The 20,914-nt window shown below is 34.2% G+C and overlaps 1 protein-coding gene across 2 annotated transcripts in view; it reads right to left on the reverse strand.

Annotated features, from left to right (window-relative positions):
- Positions 1-18,940, reverse strand: part of LOC107731088 (zinc finger and BTB domain-containing protein 7C-like) — a 28,114-nt gene extending 9,174 nt beyond the window's left edge. The window contains exon 1 of one of the 2 annotated variants that reach the window (XM_016542074.1): positions 18,767-18,940. The gene's annotated coding sequence lies outside the window, so the exon portion shown is untranslated. Of the gene's footprint in view, positions 1-4,439; positions 4,851-18,766 lie in introns of those variants that run through there. The other variant, XM_016542075.1, reaches the window with a different exon arrangement.
- Positions 18,941-20,914: the final 1,974 nt, after the last annotated feature.

Below are 20,914 nucleotides of genomic sequence, written 5' to 3' on the forward strand. Positions count from 1 at the left end.
GGTTAAGTTTATGCTTAAAACAAGAATAATATCTGTCAGTGGGGTCAGAAAAAAATAATCTTGTTTTCTCTTTGAATTAAGCATAAACTTGTTTTAAGCATAAACTCATTTCAATTACATAAAAAAACAAGACTTAATATCCTAAGTCATTTTCCTTCTTAAGTAAATGCATCTTGAAACAAGTTTTTTTCTTGTTTTAAGCAAAAACACACCCAATTTTGATAATTTTTTAGAAAACTATTTAATATCTTAAGTCAAGTAAATGTATCTTGATTTATGAATCCTTACATCAGTTTTTGCAGTGAAACTTTTATGCATTTTTTTTATTAAGTGACATTATTAAGCTGTTGTTCCCAGTATGTAGGCAAAAACGGACTCACACACACCTCAGTGATAGATGCTATCTGAAATCCTGTCTAAACTGTTGATGTGGCTCTGCTAGTGAAGCAGTAATGCTTCAGATGGGTATCTTCGACTGGACCGCAGCTCAGTTTGTCCATCATCCGTGTTTGCGCTTTTCTTTGTGAAGTGATTTGATGATCAGTTGGAGTGCAGGAGATTTTTCTGCAGATGTATATTAAGTTGCTTTTGTGGTCCGCTTGTTGTTTGTAATGATAGGAAGACGTCATTTTCCACTGAGAAATATTTAATCGTAATGTTCACATGCTGCTGACAACAAATTTTGGCAGTCAGACATTCATTATTGTTTCAGCAAATCGGATAAGTTTGACTGTTAATGACATGAAGAATCAAATCCAGATTTTTTTACAAGCTCAGATTCATGTATAGCCTAAGAAAACTTTTAAAATATATAATATTTTCATTGTATTTTGTTCAGTAAATGTCCTGAAGATTCCTTTAAAGCATAAACAAATACATAAATAAACAAATGATTATTTGAAGGAAATTAAATTATATATAAAAGTAAAGCATTTAATGAAAAGAATTGATAAAAGTTGCTTAATAAAAATGAGCATTTTCAGATGCTTATCAGCTGAATTTTGTTTCATGCCAGATCATTGTCGGCCATATCAAATGTCATGCTTGATTGTAAAGGATGTTTCGAGATAATCTGAGGATCTGTTCTGGTGTCTACAGTTTGTGTAAAGAGGTGAAGAAAATACCCCCTTTAGCCCCACAAAGTGCCACACACTCATTTCAGCACAGATGCGTTTGTCATTTGAAAAAGATGCATGCGTGTGCGTGTATCAGTGCTTCCGCTATTCAGGAGCAGCACTGCAACAAACAACAACAACAAAAAGTTAGCGTCGTCCTCATTGCAAAAATTCACACGTTTTGATTCACAAATTCATTTAAATGAATCAGTTGAACCTACTGTATTTGTGAATCGGACTGAATTGAGCAGCTTTCAGAAATGAATGCATGCGGTGTGATTCAAGTGCCATGAATAATAACCTTTTTTCCTATTTTCTTCTTTGCATTACTAATTCTGAGTTCAACATCAATCATAATGTGCCATATCTCAAAACATAAATGACACCGTGAGTAAAAACCCAAACTACCCCCTCAGTCCTTTGATCATTCAAAATAACACACCTGTCTTTGATGTTTGAACTAAATGCGTACACACACGCGAGCTTTGATGATCGTCTTAAATAGGACAAAGACTTTAAGACTTAACAATTAATAGCGATTGTTCGTTAACGTGAAGTCGGAGCGCGCTGACTCTGTGTTTTGCGGGTTAAATGCATGCATTTGGTGCACGCCGGATGCCTCGTCTGACTTTGTGATGCAAAGATGACCAACTCTTGATAGGGTAAAGTTACAACATCTTCTCCAAAAGTTAAAACAGTTCACATTTGTGAGAGATATTTCATCATGGCCTCTTTAGGGAGGCAGGACTGGAGTCTCAGACAGGAGCGAGCACGTGTCACGCTGCTCAGACTCACGGCGACTCAGACTGCTGCTAAATTGGCTAAATCCAGCCGTGGGTTCGTGGGTCCTGAGGGAGATCATTTAGGGGCTTCACCTGCAGGGGCACCTGTAGGTTTTAGTCTATTAGTGCTTCGCTGAGACTCACGGCCCTGTTTACAGACCGAAGTGCCTACTGCTCGAGCGACGGCACGGCAATCAGCCAATAGGAGGCTTCGGATTTGAATACGGTTCGTCTCAGTGCTGTAGAATAGATGATAAACGCTCTGCATGTGAACAGCTGAAGGCCTGATTTGCATATAACACACAGCAAACGGTTTAATGGTGGTTTTGGTTACTGTGGACCTGATTTCCGTTTCAGTTTAGAATTTTTCAGACATACGTGTGTTGTTTCAACAGTCTTGAGTTATACATTTTTAGGTTCTGGCATCAGGTTTAAACATGTGCATTCAATTGTGACAAGTTTTGAGTTGAAATATTAGAAATTTTGTTGTTAGTTTTGTTAACTGGTAGCTGAAGTGACAGCAAGCATTTTGTCATGTTAACAGCTGTAACAATTAGATTTTTCAGATTAATTTTTTTATTGTTTTATTTTTTGTAAATGTTTTTTTGTTTCTAAGTATTTGAACATACGCAAACACACACACACACACACACACACACACAAATAAAATATATACATAAGTATACATAGATATATGCAACAATTTAGAATTATTTCCTATTTGATATATATATATTATAATTATAATATATAATTATAATTATATTTATATATTATTTTATTATAATATCATAAAACCGAATTTTTTATTTAGTATATAAAATATATTTTAAATATTCTATATCTATTTTTAGTGTTTTTAGTATCTATTATATCTAATTTTATATCTATTTTACATTTATTCTATATGCATGTATCTATGTGTGTGTATGTATATTTATGATTTCAGAAAAAGAAAAAAAACTTTGTCCAAGTTAGTTGTCAAGTACTCTAATACAAATTAAGGACAGACCACAGTCTTAAACCAGGACCTTGTTCAACAAAGTTAAAGAAAACATAATAAAGTGCGGCGTGTAAGTTTGGCCTCGTGTCTTGGCCTGAGTTCTGCTGTATATTTGAGCTGCTTTTTACCCGTAGACTGATTCACCCAGCGACAGATCAGAGCGAATGTAAATGACGCTTAAAGAGCCTCGTTAGGATTACACACAGCCGTTGTGTAACGTCTGCTGTAGTTCATCTGTTTGGTAATTATATGAAGCAAGACGCTACAGACACCTGCATCACGCACTTCAGCTGCTACAAACAGTAATTTACACTGTTTTTAATCTGCGTTCAGCCCTCTTCAAACACACACACACACACATTCACCTGTCACCTTATGACACCCTTCAAAACCTTTAAAAACATAAGGGTAATCCAATGTCCGTCTAAAATGAACAATTCTAATGAATTTAGTTGCATTTGCTTTTGTGTTTTTGGTGGATTTAGATAAAGTAAGGTGACGTTCCCATCACAGCTTTGACACAGATCTGTTTTTGATAATAAAAATCACAGTCTGACATTTTCATATCTGATCTGGGCCACTTTTGTGTGGAAACAAATCTGATACGTATCTGATTTTTGCGACGTGACGTCAATGTGTATTTTTTTTAACTTCCAACCCAAAAGTGACTGTAATCGATTTACACTTTCATAAATCATAGTTTATAAATAACACTATATTAAATATATATATATAATATATATATATAAATATTATATGACATTTATGACACTTATTTTAAACAATCACAGTAGCAGTTAAAATGTTTAGCTTAAAATAGAGATGTAAGTCCATAGATGGAAACCCAAACTTCTTCTAATTTCATAAAACCTAAAAATGTGATGATATATTTAATGGTATTATGAAAACTGTTTGTTAAGATGACTATGTGTGACTATGTGGGTCAATCGCCTGTTTAGATCAGTGGGCTGCATTAAAAAGGTCATGAGAACAGCCTCTCAAAAAATGAATTGGCACTTTCTTGCATCGAATAGTTTTTTAGAAACTCTTTCGATAACACTTTGCTTTCACGCACATCAGAGCCAGCGGCGTCTGGTGTAACTGTCGATTTGCTGTGATTACTTGTTTGTGTTAGTTTGCGTTTACAGCGGGCCAAAACTCCACACGCTCATTTTCTGGAGACGACATTTAAAGAATGGCCCAAATAATTACGTGAGTCATCAAATTACTGCCCACAGACGTGCTGTTCTATACCTGAGATGCACACAAACAAACATAAACAGACCTCGGACGCAAACGTCCTGCGTATTCCCACTCAAACGCACACTTGCAAACGCACAGGTGAACTGGGCTGCATCGCACTCACCCGTCCAGATCCTCAGGTGTGTGTTACTGTACGTGTGATTTATTCCAGCCAGGTGTGTCGTTTCAGATCCGAGCCTGTCTCATCTCCGTCTCTGAGGGACGCAAAGACGTCTGTCCATCCCGTCTGCCCGAGCCTTGCAAACGCACAGGTGAACTGGGCTGCATCGCACTCACCCGTCCAGATCCTCAGGTGTGTGTTACTGTACGTGTGATTTATTCCAGGTCTAAGTGTCGTTTCAGATCCGAGCCTGTCTCATCTCCGTCTCTGAGGGACGAGAAGATGTCTGTCCATCCCGTCTGCCTGAGCGTCTCCTCTCCATTCACAAAAAACACAGCCGAGCATCCAACTACAAGCCCCAAACAACGGCACACGCGGACAGACGGAGAGGTTTGTGTGGACGCTGACAGGAAGGAGGAGAGAGAGAGAGAGAGAGAGAGAGAGAGAGAGAGAGAGAGGGAGGAGGTGGATCTACTCTAGAGCAGCGATGTAGTTTTTATAGCTGGGTGGGAAGCTCAGGATAATAATACCCATCCTCCTCCACAACACAGTTTAAGCTCAGTATGTAATAAAGCCCATGGTGCACAAACCCTCTGATTTGGGGTCAGACAAAATGAATTTTTAGTTTTATTTCGTGAAGGGTTTGCAACTCGAACTTGGGCACAAATGAAGGAAGAGAGAGAAAAGTACCAGTTCTATATATGCGTCTGCTGTGACTTCAGAAGATGAATTAGACGAAGGAACAAGGTGGAAGACCTGAAGTTCAGAATTTAGTGTAGAAACCAGTCAGTTTCACAATTAACTACACAGTAACTGCAAGAAACTCTTTGAAGTAAACATGAAATATTGAAGTAGAAAGATTGAAATAGTGTTTTCTTGTAAAATGTGCTGTTATAATCTCCAATAATTTATAACTTCAAAAAAAAAAAAAAAAATTTAAATATGTATATATAAAATGAAAATATTACTAAATGCTGCATGGCAAAAAGTATATGGAACACATAAATTTTTTTTAACATGATTTCAATGCATTTAATTCAGTTAGTGGGGTCTTAAACTGAATAAAAAAAATCACAATAACTTCTTTTATATTCATGTATACATGTGGCATTCTGATCATATAATAGATCAAGAAATATATATATATATATATATATATACTAAAATAACAAAAACGGCAGCCATTTTTGGAAAACATTTAAAAAGACATTAAAAAACTAACAAACTAAATAATACATGACAAAAACGCCACAAAATTACTGAAACTTTCTCTAAAATTAAAACAGAAAATATAAACAGAAAATTAGATAAACATATCTAATTCAAAAGTATATAACCAAAGTTATAATAGTACATCAATGATACTAAAATAACACTGCAGTGCAAAAGCATATATGTTGAGTAAGAGTAGTATTCAGTATATACTATATTGAATTGTTTCCTATGTGGTTAAAACAGAAAATATAAACAGAAAATGAGATAAACATATCTAATTCAAAAGTATATAACCAAAGTTATAATAGTACATCAATGATACTAAAATAACACTGCAGTGCAAAAGCATATATGTTGAGTAAGAGTAGTATTCAGTATATACTATTTTGAATTGTTTCCTATGTGGCACACAGTGCAGATTTGCTGCTTATATTTAGCATGTGTGTCAGTTTAATTAAACGACATGTTATATAATGCCAGAATGGAGACGTTATGACTTTCTAATTAATTAGAAGTTGGTTGTTTTATACATGCGGTTTGACCCATATTGCAGCTCAGACAGCGTGTTCCTCAACAGGGCTGTTCAATTTCCCTTCGTTGAAACTGAAACCAGAGGTTGACGGCTAATCAGTTAGTTAACGTATAAACTTATACTCGCAGTTGTGTGACGAGTACATTCGTTCATCCAACTCCCATTTTTTATTTACTGTCATTTAATGTGGTAAAAGAGAAAGATGAAAGATTACGGTTTAATGTGGTTTTTAATGTGTAGCAGGTGCATTATGTTATAATGTTATATATGTGTTTAATGCACTTTAATGTTGTATGTAGAGAGCCACAAACAATTTATAGGGAGAATACAGGTAAAATTGGATATTTTTTCTCCATTGAGACATTTCCATTTCCAATGACTGGGGGAAAAAAATGATCCTGAATATAATATAAATATTGTAATTTGTAAAATACATTTAATAATATATCATTATTTTCTTTAAAAAAAAAAAAAAATATATATATAACATTATATTCATTTATAATATTAAAATATTAATAAAAAATGTAATAAAAAGTCATAAAAGCTAGTAATTAAAGCACAATTATGATGTCTAACAAAATATTTTTATACTCTTAAAAAAGAACCAGAAAGATGCAATTAAAAGAAAGTAGTGCATACTTTTTGTTTTTTTGGCTTGAAAAATAGAGTGGTGTGATTTGACGCATCTGACAGTGTTGTAGTTTTTGACACAAACTCTTTTAGCTGATTCTGTGAGTCAAAGTTGACATTTCTCATGCATTTATCCTACTCGTGAATGTTTATTATCTTTCTTTAGTTTGTAGTTTAACGTAACATCTTTCAGATTTCTTGAAATGAGACCATTTTATTTTAATAATAATAGTAAAAGTGTCTGCTTTGCTACTTGCATCCGGTCAAAAATGAACGAAAAATTCCAAACGATGTGAATAAACAAAGATTTTTTCAAATTATGCCACAATCAAAATCAAAAAGATCAATCAGCCAATCAATTCACTGCAAATGTTGTCTGCATTTCTGTAAGCAGACAGAGAGATTTTACTCTCAGAAATGGCAGACCGCGGTACCTTTTCACAAATACAGCTCGTCTTTGTGTGGAAAAAAGTGTGTTTCCTTAAAATCTATTGTTTCAGAATCCATAAAACTATTACAGTCTCTCTCTGCCTCGTTTGTGTTTTTTGGCACTGTGACATTTTTCCGCCGTGTCTGTCTCTTTAAATCATGACTCGACGCTTTAACATGGACAGGATTTCCTAAATGACATCAAGAATCCACCTAGTTATGTAATTTATGACAGATTCATCACGACCTGCTTTTCAACCAGCACAAGTTACTTAATACCAACGCCAGCGTTTTACTGGGGCATTCTGGGTAAAATGTGATTTCAGTGGACTTCTTTGTCCTGCCGTGAACGTGACGAATGTAAAGTGTGAAATTTAAGAGATGGAGACGTGTGTCTATTATTAAGTTAAAAACACACACGCATGCAACATTATTTGTAGGTATTCTCAGTTAGTTGTCATAGAAACCTCAGACAGGTGGTTCTGCGTGGACCTAAAACAGATTCCTGTATTAGACACACTTAAAGCGTTTTCAGACCAAACCGAAATATTCTCAATAAATGTTCTTCAGTGGTTCAGCTAAATCCTGTAAAGCCTGACATATGAAATAATAGTCCAAAAAAGCTCATTTGTTAAAATGGAACACTTTAATAAACCTTCAGACGAAAAGTTTGCGTGTGTGTTTTATGTTGAGTATCATATTTGAAACATCAGGATTTTATGGCTCATATAGTCTGATATAGTGAGAATATGGAGCTCAGACTCAAAAAGCCAAAAAGTGATGAAATTCTGATTGTAATGTAAATTCACGATATGTTTCTAACAGTATAGCAGATACTTTCATAAAATGATCTAAATATCAGTCGTCGCTCTATATCTCCAATAATGTGTCTTAGTAAGATGAGATTTAAATGATCTAAACATATAATGCAATGCTGATTGAGAGATGAACAAATAAATGTTCCTCAAAAGCCTGATGATCATATTTGTCACATTTGAACATGATTTGTCTGAAAATTATGTATGATTTAATCAACTTTAGACCAGTAAGTGTTCATCTTGAAATATTACTAACAATATTAAAGTTATTCTTGCGTTTCCTTGATAAAAATCAGTAAAGATTTGAAAGCAAAAAGACACGTGACGCATCAGCTGAAGGAAACGATTGATCAGACAACAGAAGGAATGGAGTAGATTGTGTGTTACAGGTTTAACAGCAAAGTTTTGATCATTTAGAAACGTGCATATCAAATATGACACAGTAGGATTTAGACGGTTAAAGAACTGTTTTTGGCTTTGGACATGAATAAAGTTGTTGATGTGTTGTTGTCGGTGTTTTGGTATGTGGGATCTTTAAAACATTAGTAAATTGATAATTTTCTAAATAACTACAATTTAAAAATATTTAGTATATTTGTAATTTTAATATAAAACATTTTTAATTATTATTTTTAAAAACATTTTATGTTATTTTATGTTTATTTTGTTTTTTTATGTTTGATATTTTAGTATAATTGAGATGACAGATTTATTAATATTTTGAGTTTTTATTTGTGTCTATAAAGTTTTCATTCGTTTTAGTTTGCTAAAATAAGTTTAAGTTGTTTACTTCAGTTAACGTTTATTTTATTTTCGGTAACCAAAATTTTATACCTGTTTAGCATGAAGATAAAATTCCTCAGAAATCTTTTGCAGTTAAAATGCAGTTAGAATTATTTATTTATTTATTTTACAGCAGCATCCAGACGAAGACGAAACACATTCAGAACCTGGACTGATATTCTCTTGTCTGTTTGGTGACCTTGTGATGTCTCATTTCAGGTAGGGTCAGATGTTTCTTTCTTTCTTTCTAGTTTACCAAGTCAAGCATCTCTAGTACTGTTGCTCCTAGATACATTTTACATTTAGATGTATAGATGAATTCAAACCTCTATCACAGAGTGCTGCAGTGTTTGTGCTCCAGACATCAATGATTCCTCAGCTTTGTACTAAATAATTGATTAAGTGATTTTTTTTACCTAGCAACCACACAAACATCCTGTCATCTGCATACCAACACCCTGGCAAGCACTCACAACTCCATAGCGTTTTGCATAGTCAAGCACCCAAAACTTTTATTTCTTTAATCTCTTGATACTGTGATCGAATCCGGTGCATGCATTCGTCAGGTTTATATTCCGTTTTCTTAGCCTTAGGATCTGCAGTGTGGGATGCCGTGCACAGATGTATTCTGGGAGTGGGGGCTTTGGTGCTCCAGGGTGTGGGCTTGTGGGAAAAATTTGTCATCTCTGCCCACTTACAGACAAACCCACCAACTAGGGTGGGAAACAGTCGTCCAAGGACGACACACACACATAGAGAGCCCAAAATATGCGACAAGGTCATCAGTGAACCCCTCCACACTCCAACTCCTGTTTTTACTGGAAATGTTGTGTCTTTTGGACGGTTTCATCTGTGTTGTCTTCTACACACACGCGCACACACACACACATACACACACACACACACACACATGCATACACACACACACATACACACACACGCACACACACATATATATAGTGGACGTTTTTGAAAAAGGTGCTTTATCTATGATTTTGATTCGGTGAGTCTTTCAGTTCGTAGCAGCAGCAGCTTAAAGAGAGAATTGTGGGATGTACACATGCTTTATTGGGTTAAAAGTACATGTTTAAAGCTTACATATTTAAAAGTTGAACTATTTTGTTTATATTTAAGAGTATTAATTGCATAATTAAAATAAAATAAGCACGCAGTTGTATTTTTCTATTTCATATCTCAAAGATTTGACATTTTTGTGCAACAAAAAAAGCGCTAATAATGTGCATAAGTGCAGCTTATGTTTAAGTTTACATATTAAAAAGTTTAATTACATTGTAATTACGTAATTAGAATAAAGTAAATACAATATCTTGCTCTTTTTCATATCTCAGCAAAGATTTTAGATTTTTGTGCAGCAAAATAGAGTGCAAATAAAGTGCATTAGTGCAGTTGAAGTTCATATATTTGTGTATATGTCTGAGCTGAAGTCATAATTATGTAATTAGAATAAAGCAAACATGCAATTTATTTCTCTTTCGTAATTATGTAATTAGAATACACGTTTAAAAGTTTAACTATTTTGTTCCTATTTAGAAGTTGAAGTCATAATTAAAATAAAGAAAACTATTTCTTTTTCTTTTTCATATCTCAAACAAGATTTGTGACTTTTTGTGCTAGTGCGACAAAAAGAAGCACAAATAATGTACAGTAGTTCAGTTGATGTTTAAAAATGTACAGTTAAAATTAAACTGTTTTATTTATATTTATTTACAAGTTATAATTACATAATTAGTATAAAACAAACACACTTTATCATTCCTCAGAGCATGATGGGAAATGTAGTTTCAATCTGCAAGCCTGTCAAAATGCAAAAAAAGCTCAATTGTACAATTAAAATGTACATTTGTGCAGTTCAGCAGGTGCATTTATCCATTGCATTCAAGGTAAACATTTTATCACTTCACGTATTCCCTGGAAATCAAACCCATGCTCTGCTGTCTGAGCTGCAGGAATTACAAATTATTATCATCGAAACCAATTAACTTGCACAGTGATTCAGTAATTGACACCCCTTCAACAGACAATGCCATGGTTATGGCATTGTGCTGGCGTTTGTGTGTGAATACAAGCATTGAAGGCAGTTAAGCGCTCAAATTGACCGAAATGTACATGTCATTAATCAAACTAATCATGCATGTAAAACACACATCTCACACGTGTGTTTGAGACAGATGGAGTGTGTGTGAGGGTGTGTGTGTGTTTTTTTTTTTTGAGATGCTCTTTCTGAAAGGACATTTTTTGTGGAGGATTGTGAGGGGGAGGCTGGCCCATGTGTGTGTGTGTGTGTTGTGTGTGAGTGAGTGATTATGACTAGCCCCTGTCTGCCCTCGGGCCCTCTGGCTCTACCTAATTAAAACCAACTAGGCTGCAGGGCACAGGAGACAGATGTCTGTCAAAGCGCTCTCACACACGTGCACACACACAGACACACAAGATGCAAGCTTTCATAGTGATCAGTCACACACTGTATGCACATATGTCGCTTCATGCAAAAAATGCAAGCACATATCACAGACGTGTTCTCACACACGGTTCAGAGAAGTCTATATTGATGACAGCGCTGGATATTTAGCTTTCTGTGTGACTCACAGAACCGTGTTAAATGTAGTTATATACATATTTATTTATTTTTATTTTATTTTTTTTACTAAAAAGATAGCAATGTAGGTGATTTTGGAACAAACTTGAGGAGGAAAGCTGTTACTAAATCATAAAATGTAAAAATATCAAAATATTGTCTGATTAATTTTCCTTACCGGACAGTTAACAGTACAATTAATATAGTTAACAGGAAAAACAGTATTTATACATTCTATAATATATATATATAAAATGTATATATATATATATATAGTTTTTCCTGTTAAATATATTAATTGTACTGTTAATTGTCCAAGTGTATTTTATCAATTATAGGTGATAGACTGAAATAAGACAGAAATGGACAAAAATGGGGAACTGTATTGAAAAATTGCCCAAGCTAGAACTAATTTGGGTTGCTAAGCCTGTGTACTATCCATCAGGCCAAGACATTTCCTTCTATTTTGGAATAAATATTGTGTAAAATGTGCTTATTTCATTTTAATATATTTAATATGAACTTTTGTCATTGTCTATTAGCTGTATATCGGCCAGACTTCTCTAAAGCTATTGTATCAGCCATTGAAAGTCATTTTTCATGAACAATATCCAGACACAACACTGTAACCAGCAGCTACCAAACTCTGAGATGATTCCTCAATCATGTGCACTTCCTGCTGTCACACATTACAACCCCACTGTCAGTCCTTCAGGCCGCTGTGATACCTAAACTCTTCTGCTGAGGTATCTGCTCCAGTCTGAGTGTGTGTGTGTGTGTGTGTGTGTGTGTGTGTGTTTTTGAGATGTGAGGTTGGGGTGGGTGGATCAATGTGTCCTTATTTTAAACTGAGAGAGTGAGTGAGTGATAGCCCACACACTCATTTCTCTCTCTGTCTTTCTCTCCCTACACCCCTCCTCTGTGCCTCTCCTCTTTTCTCACACCAGTGGGTGGACCCAGTTTCAAAACCTAAATCTTACAGCAACATTACAAAACGGCCCGCTTTCCTCTCTTTGTGTGTGTGTGTGTGTGTGTGTGTGTGTGTGTGTGTGTGTGGTTGACAGAGCTCGGTCTCTCTACGTAAACGTGTGTTGTGGTGCATCGCCCTCAATACTGTGTGTGTGATCATGTCAAACGTGTGTGTGTGTTTCTGTTTACCCAGAACAACAGAGAGAGGAGAGAGTCTGGAGTTGCCCCTGGTTACAGTGACTCTTCTCACACAGGAAACACCTACAGGAGGTTAGATGCTCCCCAATCAGCTGCTCTCACTTTTCATAGAAGACCAGAGGAAATCACTCACACACACACACACACACACACACACACATGGGCCCAAAGCGTTCAGACGAAATCACACCAGATCAGGCTTAAATGAAAAGAAAGATGCATCAGCTAAAAGAAACTAAACTATGTTACCGTACAAAGGTAGCTATAGTTTAGGATAGACTTGACAGTACAGGATAGTAATGCTTAGTTGTGTAGTCTAACTATAGAACAGTAAAGTTTAGTTAAAGTGTGTGAAGCCTAATAAAGTTTGAGAGTAGTATTGTATAGTATGATAAAGTATAAAAGGTTGCACTTTATTTTACAGTATGTGTTGTGCTCTTACCTTAAGTAATCTTAAGTACTGGATAATATATGCTAACCATATGGGTTAGGTTTAGGATTAGGTTAGTACCTAGGTATTACCCAGTTATTGTAATAATTACTATATCAAGTACATAGTATGCACATGCGGAACAGGACTGTAAAATAAAGTGCTACCATATAAAATAAAGAGTTACAGTCTAGTTATACTAAAGTTAAATTTAGTATAGTAAAGTAAAGTTTAGTATAATAGAATCTAATAAAGTTTGAGTATAGGATGGTATAATGTAGTTACGGAACCATAACATTTATAGTAAACTCTAATCTAGTTATAGTCTAGTGGTAGAATAGAATAGTTATACTATGTCTTATTAGTGTAGTTATAGCACAGTTGTATAGTTTATAGTATTAACTTGAAGTATAATCCAATTTGGTCATAGTAGAGAACAGTAAATTTGGTTATAGTACGTTTAATAAAAATGGCTATATTCCAGGTATTTATTAGTCTAGATATATAAAAGTTTATAGTATAGTAACTAATCAGGTATGATTGTAGACAGCATGGTTCTGGTATAATCTAGTAATGTTTAATAATCTATTAAAATTTGATAGTTATTGGTCTAGTTATTGGTAAGTCTAATCAAGTCACTCACAGTCTAATCAAGCTTGGTTATAATGAAGTACAGTCTAGTGCTAGAACAGTGAAGTTCAATAATAGTCTAAAAACATTGATTATAGTATAATTAGTTGTTGATTAGTCTAGATATAGAAGAGTTTGTAAAGTATGATAACATTTGTTTATAGGATAGGACAATAAACTCTAGTAATAGTCTAATAAAACTTGGTTAGAGTATAGTCTAGTTATTGTTTTGTCTAGATATCGAACAGATTATAGTAAATCTAATTAGGTTTGGTTATAGTAAAGTACAATCTAATGATAGAACAGTAATGATCTGCAATAGTCTAAAAAATCTGGTTATAGTACAATCAAATGATAGATTATTGTAATAGTAAAGTCTAACCAGGTTTGGTTATAGAATAGTTCTAGTTTAGTCTAGTGATAAAACGGTAAATATTAGGTCTATGAAGTTTGGTTAGTGTGGTCTATTATAGATTACTCTAGTTATGGAACAGAATATATAGTATAGTATAGTCAGGTTTGGTTATAGATCTAGTAGTGATAAAGTCAAGTTTAGTTCTAGTAAGTCTAATATAATTTGTTATAGTCAAATTTGTTACAGTAAAGTATCATTGTAACATGGTCTAATGATAGAAGAGTAAAGTATTATTACAAGAAGTCTGGTTGTATTGTTGTAAAGTAAAGTCTAGTTATAGAACAGTACAGCTTAGTTAAACATAGTTATTGTAGAATGCCAAATTCAGATTATGATTCTGACGAACTGATCATCAGTTTAGTTTATATGGAACGGATGAGCTGTATGGAGTCATTGTATGAGCATAAAACGTTTTCTCCTTTCTGAAGCCTTTGACCCAAATTTGTGGTTAATTTCCTGTTTGTGATGGGCGATTAGTCATGTGATGTGTAGGAGTTGCTAAAGAAAAACACCTGTTGAATTCTGAAAGAAAGTTCATATAATCGCAGCGCTCAGAGTGTATAAATAGCGGCTCGGCTCACTCGCCGTGACCATAGTGATGGACTTTAGAAATTACATGACCATGTGACCTGCTGAATTGTTGTTAAAATTAGCATGCTATGACATCATCGTCAGGTAATGGGGCGTTTGGCTGTGAATATCCATTGTTAACTGTTGAATTCATCAGATGTGAGGTGTTTAATAGCTGGTTTTTCATGTCAGAACGTTGTCAGAGTGAGTGTTAACTGTCTCTGTGTGTGTAAAGGTGAGGTCAGGACATTCGTCACGCTTTTAACGATAAGCTTTACCCAAATCACCACACAGGCTTTTTTTGAAGATGAAGAGAGAGGAAGGAAAATGACATATAGACATATTTGACTCTCTGTTTGAGTGTGTCGGGCAGCTGTGTCATCAGAAACAAGTTGTGTGAGCGGATGTGAATCCCCTAACTTTCTCATTGGGTTGTGAAGTGGTCAAACTCTTCTTATTAGGTTGCTTCACTGCTTATTAACACACTGGCATGCACACATTCATAGAAGAAGCGTGACTCCAAGTTATACTTCTGAAAGTGAAATGATTTAGTAACAAACCAACCACACATTTGTTTTTCTCTCACTAACTGAATCAAATGAACTGATTTGTCCATCAGAACTAAAATACTTCTCTTTTGTAAGTGGTTATCAGCTGGTCGTTATCACAAAATTAACCCAGACCATGTGAGGGTTTTGTATCAGCCTGAAGGGGGTTTATTTTGTGATAATGAAACTAGCACTGATAGAGATGGTGCATAGATGTGATTAAATTATCTCACTTTTGGGGGTACTTTTTTGCAATAATGAAACTAGCACATATATGGAGGACATCAATTGCCTGTGTCAGCGATAAATTTGTTCTTTTTTTTCTCCATTTAGTTCTGCTCTCTGAAATGTTGCAAACCAGATAAATTCTCTTGTATTGCTTTCTCTTTTTTTGAGGAGAAGCTCTTTTTTTTCTCTTTACTTGACCATTCTGATCATTATTCGTACTTTGTACAATAATACGTTTGTACACGTTTATAAAGATTACTTTATAAAAATATTAGCTGCTAAAGATGAAAAGAGTCTCTATGCGACACCACATCGTCTTACATATTATAAATTATATGTATATTTTATTCCGCAAGGATACATTAAATTGATCAAAAGTGTCAATAACGTAATTTATAATGTTTTGATGTTGTTCGTTTGCATTTTCTATTCATCAAAGAATCCTGAAAAAAATACATTTTTACAGTTTAAACAAAAATATTAAGCAGAAACATTGATTATGCTTCTTGAGCAGCAAATCAGCATATTAGAATGATTTCTGAAGGATCATGCGACACTATAGACACTATAGAGTAATGATGCTGAAAATTCAGCTTTGCATCACATGAATAAATTACATTTTAAAATGTATTCAAATAGAAAACAGTTATTATGAATAATAATCATATTTTCAAATATTGCTGATTTTACCATATTTTTAATTGAATAAATGCAGCCTCAGTGAGCAGAAGAGACTTCTTTCAAGAACATTTAAAAATCTTACTCTTTGAGCAGTAGTGTGCATACATTCTCACCACTGTGTGTGTATTTTGACCTTTTAAATGTTCTACTGTTATGGAAATGTGTAGTTAAGTTACTTTGAACACTAAATGTTGTTCTGAGCTGTGTGTGTGTGTCTGTAGGAGGAGTCTCTCTGTGCGTGCGAGTGTGTGTGTGTGTGTGTTTTGAGCAGGACATACGGTAACGTACCCAGCAGTGATCTAGAACCGTGCTGAGATCCAGATCATTGTTCTGGTTCCCTCGTTCCCACACCCTCCCGCGGTGAGAGCGCACGGAGCGCAGCGCACTCTCCAGTGTTTGAGAACACGCCAGTGTAAAAGTATCTGGCATGTAACAAAAGACTGCTTCGGATCAGGTTCAACTTTGATAAACCTTGTCCTAGTGACTCGACAGACAAAGGCGTGGTGTGTATCCCGGCATAACCCCACTCCCTCGCTCTCTCGCTCTATTGAGTTTGTAAGAGTGACGGTGAGTTTTAAACACAGGAGTTTTTATGTAATCACGGCCTGTTGGCGTGGGGTTAATCAGTGCTGCTGCAACACGCCGTGATGGATCTGAAAGCAGCTGCTTGGCATTGAAAGGAAATCTGGTACCCGTCACAGCCACAATTAAAATGAATGAATAATTGAGACCGGCGGACATCTGCCCATTCACCTGATATACTGTGTCCCTGACCACACCGAACAAAGCTCCCCCTCTCTCTGTGTCATTTTAATGAGAAGTCTGTACTGTATTCACACAGTTTGCCCGAGTGCATATTTCAATCTTTAAGCCCTCGGATTCATTCTGCGCTTAGCTGAAGTGATGGAGTCTCAGCTTATGTTCACAAAGAGAGCAGATGAATGATGTTTCCTGTATTCCGTCTTAGACATGTCTCACCGAATGTGAAGTTCACGAAATAACAAAATAAAAGTCACAGCAGATTTTTTTCATTAGAATGTTCACTTTAAATTTTTAGATTCATCTGAAATGTATCAGATTTTCTGAAGAATCTTTTCATTTCTGAAAACAGTGCAAGTCATTCTAATATACCATAAAGCATCACAAATAATGTTTCTGAGTCAGAGTATGGCAAAATATAAGCCAATTACCTATAATTGATTGATTTTAAGTAGAAAATACTGTTTAAAGTTAATTGCAACATTAAAATATATAAACATTATATTTACTATATAATGTAAATAATATATTTAATTTAAATTAATTTGCAGGTCAAACAGAAACATACATTTATGTATGTATTTATTTATTTATTTTCTATCTAGTAAATAGTAATAGTTTTAAATTTATATTGATACATATATTTATTGAGTGTTTTTTTGAGTTACTGCAAACTATATATATATTCACATATCTATCTATCTATCTATCTATCTATCTCTGGAAATCACATTGTATGTATATATATATATTGTGTGTGTGTATATACAGTATGTATGTGTATGTATATATATATATATATATACCTGATTTATTATTATTATTATTATTATTAGAGCTTCATGTTAATGTTAATTAAATTTTTATGCTAAAAAAGTGCATATAGCTGCTAATTGTATTTGTTGTTTGTTGATTTTCAAATATAAAACTTATTGAAATGTTTTCAGTGTGTGTATCAGTTCTTTTTGAACATGTTCATCTAATTTGAACAAAACCGTGATAATATTGATAATCGTGATAACTTTGGTCACTATAACCGTGATATGAAATTTTCATACCGTTACATCCCTATTTTATACTGACCAAACAATATTTTCTGTCCCCTAACCCTAAACCTACCCCTGAAAGAAAACCTGTTTGCATTGTTACACTTTCAGATAAACATAATTTACTATTTTTACTATTTTGTTCCCTCATTGGGACCGCAGGCCAGTCCCCACAATGTCAAAAATGTCAGGTTTTACTATCCTTGTGGGGACATTTGGTCCTTACAATGTAGCATAAACAAGTACACACACACACAGACACACACACACACACATATATGCATCGTTACAGTTTGAAAATGTCAGAAATCATTATGAAATTGATTTAGTTAATAATAGTCTTTGTTGAATGTGCCATAGTCAGTTTTTGATGAATGTTTATATTTTCCCCTATTAATATGCAATAATATGTCCCTTTACAAAACAGTACTGTGGTAATACCATACCATACTTTTTTATTTTTTTTATTTTGTAGTTATGATTTTTTTACCCGTATATTGACTCTGATCAGACTCTTATGTTTTAAACATTAAATTTGAAAGTAAACACTCTCGAAACCGAAAACAAGTGTGAATTATTTTTTTTTACTTATTATATAATCTATCCCTTTCAAGTTTGATTTTTGTTCTCACGCATTTTTTTGTCAAGTTGCTGTAATGGCGTAATCGCTAATGTTTGTCGCAGGATTCGTCTAAAAACGCGAGTTCTCTTGCAGGGCAGCACTGAGTGATGCTGCGATAGCATCAGACCCCTGTCCCTGACCTGTCAGCTCATTTTACTGTATTAGACTTTCTAATTAAAGAGACGGTGAGAACGAGGGGGTGGGGGGGTCCCGCGCTATCTAGTGCACTTTACATGCACTCTGAAAAGTGACAGATGCACAAGACGAGTGAACAAATGCCATCAAATGCCAACCCTTTACATTTCACCACAGACAGTGATGGAGCAGTCAGACAGGCAGCAATCGAAACAAACTTACTGAGAGAGAGAGAGAGCGAGAGAGAGACAGTAGTGGTTGCTGACCTTTAGGTGTTGCTGGCGGAGTTGCGTCTTGGAGAGAAGTCTCTGCGTGTCAGGAAACAGACTGCTATCCTCCGACTCAAACATGTGAAAGTGAACACAGACGAGAGAGAGAGAGAGCGACAGGGGGAGAGAGATAAGCAGAGGAGTTGCGTTTTGCACAGAAGGTGTGTCGTGAATCAGGGAGAGAGAGAGAGCGAGAGAGAGAGAGAGAGAGAGAGACATTAAACCTGTCATGCACTGATAGCAACATGATCATCAACACATCTACATTCGGAATAAATGCACACACACAGAGTCTCATGTGTTTTCTGCATTGATTCGGAAAGTGTTCTGTGTTGTTGAAGGTTTTTAACAAATGTAATGAATTTCATTGGATTTTTCTTTAAGATAAGAGAACAGATTCAAAGTTTTATTGATGAAAAATATGGTTTGTATGGAAGCCTGTTTTTGTCATGGGATTAAAAAAAAAAAAAGGTAATTTCAATTTTTTTATCTCACAATTGGGACTTTTTTTTCTCAAATGATTTTCTTGAATTTTTCTCTGAAATTGCTTTTTTCTTGCAATTCCAAGTTTATTCAATTCAATACAATTAATTACATTTTTTTCTCAGAATTGAGAGGTAAACTTGCAATTTTGAGAAGAAAAACAAGCGGCAACCTTCTGGTCTCTCTCGTGAAACCAACACGGAAGTGACTAAAACTGTAATTCCCGCCTACTTTAGGCTTCAAAAACGCTCTTCGGAAACCTACGGGTGACGTCACGGACACTACGTCCATGTTTTTATACAGTCTATGAAGAAAATGTCAGAATTGTGGAGATATAATCCAGATATTTTTATACAAATGTTTTTTTTCCCACCATTTTTTATAAACACATTAATCGCAACTTTTTATTTCACAATTTTGACTTCTTCTTTTTTTTTCGCGTGAATTGCATGTTTATATCTTACAGTTCTGAGTTTATATCTTGCATTTATTGTACTCAGAATTGCAAGAAATTAAGTCCGAATTGTGAGATAAAAAGTTGCAATTGCCTTAAAGGAAACAAGGTTCAATCGATATGCGAGTATGTTATAAGTACATGTAATATAGCCCCTACATATTGTTGGTCAAATGATGGTAGCAGATGCTGTTTTGATATAGCATATTGTTTTATTTTTATGAATATAAAATGTTAACGTAAAAATCTGTTTGGTCATGATCTGACACCGAGAAAGGACTTTTATTTGTGCAATCCAATGTAATCATGTTATTTTGTCATGTTAAATGATATTTGTAACTGGAATAAAACCTGGTTCATATGTAGGGTTAATTGAGGATAACTGGGCCGTTTTTCTTTTCAGTTATTTCAGTGGCAAAAAGAGGCCCGATATACCTGAATTCACCCTATTTATAAGTTGCCCGACCACATTTGACACATTTACATTTTGAATAAATGCAGAAAATACACACTGTATTCGCCACACTTTATGTTAATGGCATTGCAGATGAATTATACATGAATTTTATTGTGCTTAAGTCAGAGAAACACATTTGGGGGAGTTTTATATCATACAGTCAAATTTTGTGAATTTCATATGTAGTTAGTGAGGATAGTTAAAAAAATATATTGATATAAATATAATATTTAGAAATATTAAAAATTGTAAAAAATAAAAAAAGTAGTTTTGTAAATATTAAGGCTTCTCACAGACATGTCCAGATATTTTAATATTTAAGTAATATTCATTCATTGATTAATTGATTTGTTCATTCATTGATTTATATATATATATATATATATATATATATAAATCAGTAAATATAGATTTATGTATGTACTGAATAATATTTGAGTATTGTTCAATTACTAAAATATTATTAAATATAAAAAACTATTTCTAATTAATTGCATTATTTATTTATATTTACTGGATAAATGTATGCTTATATAGAAAAATATTCGCTGAGTGTTATTAATTTCTATATTTATTCAGAGTTTTATATCATACAGTCAAATTTTGTGAATTTCATATGTAGTTAGTGAGGATAGTTAAAAAAATATATTGATATAAATATAATATTTAGAAATATTAAAAATTGTAAAAAATAAAAAAAGTAGTTTTGTAAATATTAAGGCTTCTCACAGACATGTCCAGAAATTTAATT

Source organism: Sinocyclocheilus rhinocerous, unplaced genomic scaffold (genome assembly GCF_001515625.1).
Source record: "Sinocyclocheilus rhinocerous isolate Xijiao unplaced genomic scaffold, SAMN03320098_v1.1 scaffold519, whole genome shotgun sequence".
Taxonomy (NCBI): domain Eukaryota; kingdom Metazoa; phylum Chordata; class Actinopteri; order Cypriniformes; family Cyprinidae; genus Sinocyclocheilus; species Sinocyclocheilus rhinocerous.